The sequence below is a fragment of the Drosophila virilis genome, chromosome X (genome assembly GCF_030788295.1).
Source record: "Drosophila virilis strain 15010-1051.87 chromosome X, Dvir_AGI_RSII-ME, whole genome shotgun sequence".
Lineage (NCBI taxonomy): Eukaryota > Metazoa > Arthropoda > Insecta > Diptera > Drosophilidae > Drosophila > Drosophila virilis.
Genome location: NC_091543.1, coordinates 9,137,428 through 9,141,359, shown reverse-complemented (window position 1 = coordinate 9,141,359; position 3,932 = coordinate 9,137,428). Strand labels below are relative to the sequence as shown.

General features: G+C 40.6%; 1 long non-coding RNA gene across 3 annotated transcripts; it reads right to left on the bottom strand.

Moving 5' to 3' along the window:
* Positions 1-604: 604 nt before the first annotated feature.
* LOC116652301 (uncharacterized) lies at positions 605-3,561 on the bottom strand. 3 transcript variants are annotated; one of them, XR_004305273.2, is made up of 4 exons: positions 3,406-3,561; positions 1,996-2,297; positions 1,603-1,919; positions 605-1,197 (listed from the first exon to the last, which is right to left on the bottom strand). It is a non-coding gene; the product is annotated as an uncharacterized lncRNA (long non-coding RNA). The 3 variants fall into 3 exon arrangements; XR_004305271.2 differs by lacking the exon at positions 605-1,197 and adding an exon at positions 1,282-1,524; XR_004305272.2 differs by lacking the exon at positions 605-1,197 and adding an exon at positions 1,282-1,511.
* Between the last annotated feature and the right edge of the window lie 371 nt (positions 3,562-3,932).

The window sequence follows — 3,932 nt, the reverse complement described above, 5'->3', positions numbered from 1 at the left end:
GGTTTTTAAAGCGACTACAAAATCTCCAAAGCACACTTGACTTAAATGTGTAGAATATGCACAGGTAGACAAGGACTATTAGGAGGAGCAACTGACTGTGGCTGGGGCCTGTGGCTAAGGACGAGCTCGTGGCTTTGGTCGCCGATTGCAGGCTGAGACTGAGGCTGGCTAAGACTTTGAGCCAGTGGAGCGCAAAGCGTCGAGAGCTGTTGCCATTACCACAGGGCTAACGGGGCGGTTGGGGGTGCGTGCCAAGGGCAGGACAACCACATATGACACTTGTTAATCCAACAATAACAAATCGTGGCAGCCGGCGGGGCAGAAACGGATGGAAACGTCGATGACGAGCAGAACATGAAGCAATGCTGCTTGGCATGAGGTAAAGGACATAAAGTCTACGCTAGTTGAAGACAATTCCTGTCAGGATTTTGCCACGCAAGAGGCAAACGTGATAAAGAGAGACAGAGAGAGCGAGAGCGAGAGCGAGAGAGTGAGAGAAAGAGAGGGGGATAGATAGAGCGGGAGCTACACACGCATACCAATAAAAAGAAACGAAACGATAGCACATTTGGAATCCTCATTGCAACGAAAGTGATTTTAATAATAAATGAATTTTTTGTCCTCCTTTATTCTTTTTTTTTTTAGTACAACAACAAGTTCACCAGAAGTTGAGCCTTAGTAGGAACTGACAACTGGGAGCTGAGGCTACATGGTAACGCTTGTTGTGCCTTGCATAGTTTTCGGGGGCATCCACAAAGGACACTTCTTGATGCTCAGCCTCGGTACTTGTCCGTTTTAGTGCCCTTGTGTGGGGGGCCAACCAGAGCAAAGATTCCACAACTCTCACAGTGCAGCATCAGCAGGAACAAACAAAAATGGGAAAACATAAAAACAGTCCAATGTAACTCAAGTAGAATTTCTTAAAATGTCAGCAAATGGTTGCTATCAAAATATTGAAATTCCTTTTACATTGCCTAATTTGATGAACGTTCAACTTGTTCATATTTTTGTTCTATATTTGGCATTTGTTTCATGTTTCTTTCTCCTCTGCCTGTTGTCCGTCTGTTATCTCCTTATAAATTAATTTATAATCATGTAAATATTTCATAGCCCAATCTTCAGATTGATTCAAAATATTTTAGCATAACGCATGTCTTATTTCAAGTATGCGTCTTTACAAATTCCTTTTGGTTGAAGCTGAAAGTATGGAAAGTAGAGTATATACAAAAATATATATTCCCTATCCATATCCATATTCACTGCTAGCCATCGGCTTAATTAAACTCTATTTGAATATGCCAAAGCTATTTTTGATGCATCGTTTTTTATTTGCATACTAATTATCTATAATAATTTTAAGCTTCTTGTTCGCAGCCTGCGTATATTGTTATTTATTTGGCTACCCCGGGCTGGGCCACAATTAATCATGGCGCGGCTTATCAAGTATCTCAGCTTGGCGCATATTTCAAAAACTAATTGACGCTACGCATCCAAACAGTTGGGCAATTATTCTGCTCGAGAAAACTAATCTCAGAGTTTCGTAATGAATTTGCGGCATTTTCGTGCTGTACGCCGCGATATGCTTAAAAATTAATAGCTTACCTCAAAGAGCGCAGCCAAAATTCATAATCATACTTTTGTACAAGTGCATGCTTTGGGTTGGATACCAACCGGTTGACTGGGCGGATGGCAGTGGCAGTGGCAGGGGGTGCCAAGAGTATAGTATTCGGCCATAGGCTCTGGTTTCGGGTTCAGTTCGGTTCGGGGCTGGGCGCTGGGGTCTTATGCTCGCTGCCAGAGCAGCGGCCATAACTCATAAACATAAATTTAAATTAGAAAACAACTGAAAGCGCAAAATGTCGTTAATTTTCTCTACAAAATATGCGTAAAAGTAAGCTCAATCCAATGAATGCGGAGATCTAATCTTACGGAGATTAATCATAGGGTTAATCATATCGAAAAAAATATTAAAAAAGCATACAAAACAATACTCACTCACTGGATCGATCCAAAAAAAAAAAAAATAATAATAAAAATGAAATCAAATATGCGTTTAAGCAAACGAAACCCAGATAATAAGAAGAGCTTCGTTAGCGGCGTCTAATCATAGGATTGATCGGCGTCTAATCATAGGATTGAGATTATAACAACGCATTTCATCAAATCAACAATTCAAAAGCTCTAAAGCGCATGAAAGCTTTTGTGTGTGTGTTGCAATCCAATCCAAAGAAGATTCAGTCATTCACGGCGTTCAAGGATTAACTTTCCCATTCAATCACAGAAGCAATCCAAAAGCTCTAAAAGGTGCATGAAAGCTTTTAATATAAACTTAAATTTGTGTGAATGCAATTAGGCTGCTTAGCCGCCTAATCAATGGATTAAGTAGTAAAAGATGTCGCCAAGCATATTTAAGAGAACTTAATACTAGCATGCGAAACCTCTTGGGATTTTATTGCCTTAATGTTAAATTGACCGACTTAATCCAAGGAGGCGAAAGCTTTCAAAGCACATTAATTGATTAATTTATTAATTAATCCGTTAAGCCATTAAAAATCAAACCAAAAACAACTCCTCAGCTTAACCAAAAGCTCTCCTATAGCGCTTGACACATTTCAAATAGCTAGTCTAATGAGTATACAGATTAATTCGATGCTAACGCAATGCAGTTGCCATTGTCTGGATATAAGAGGGCGATTGAGCCTTTAATATGAACGAGCCAATAAATAAACGTTGCGATGAATAAATTCTGCAGCCACAATCAAAAATAAACAAGGGCACAAGTTGGTGATACTCTGCGCTGATGGCGGAACTAAACCTCAAATATCAATGCTAGCTGTGATAATAAAGGCCAACCGCAAAGCTAAGCGTCTGATAAAAGCGATAGATTTCATTCAGCACAATGAAATGGAACCAACATAAACAAAAATGCGACCACAATCGATGGACTCTCTCCTCTGCAGCCGGGCATCTGCCAGGGATTGCGGCCTTGCCTTTGATGTGGCTGCCCAACAACAACAAACAACCGGCTGGGATTCTCAAACTGGGCAACTTTACTTCTTCCTTGGTTTTTTTTTTTTTTTGCGCGCGCGGAGGTTGGTGGGCAGGTCTCTTCATATTATAAGCCACATTAATGCACAGACATGCGCCTGCAAAAAGGTTCAGCAAATCTAAAAAACTTCGACTCCGAGAGCAAAAGTAAAAGGCGAAACGGCCGAAGATGATGGGACCAAAAGAAGCTTCAGCTGAAGTTGTGGCTGCGTTTCGTGTAAGTTTATATATTGCGATGGGGTAAGTGGGGAGGGGAAAAGAGGGGAGGTACACCACTTGGGCGGTCAACAGTTTTAATTAAAACAAAACAAGGCTGAATGAGCTAATAGTTGCATAACGACACTTGAATATACTTACGAAAAGTTGCGCATCCCCTCGTCAGACGAATCTTGTCAAAATTGTGCGCCAGGTGGCAACGCCAAGTCGGCAAGCCGGCAAGTTAAGTTTTGACCGAACCAATTATTGATAATATATTGAAAATATTTTTCAGGCTACTATATAGGATCAAGTCCACTATCGAGATGTTTGTCGAAGTGTGACCAAAGTAATAAAATACATATGCTTCTTATAAGAAAACTGGATATTTCATATTAAAGTAAGAACCTGGCCAGGTTAGGGTAAAGAATAGACAAAGCGGCAAGTTAGAGCGAGTCCGCCTATAAATAAATAATGCACGGTTGCCTGAGTAAAGGAGAAAAGAGAGCAGCACGAATGCTCGTAAACGAAATGAAGTGCAGTCCGGAATGAAGATGCGGCGCTGGTCATAAAGTCCGCTAAGAAATGGAGACGTTTTCAGGACCTTTTGCGGGCCAACAAAATGTGCGGAAAATGTGACGGTCAACAAATTATCAAAAATACCAAAAAAAAAAAAAAATTACTGAAAG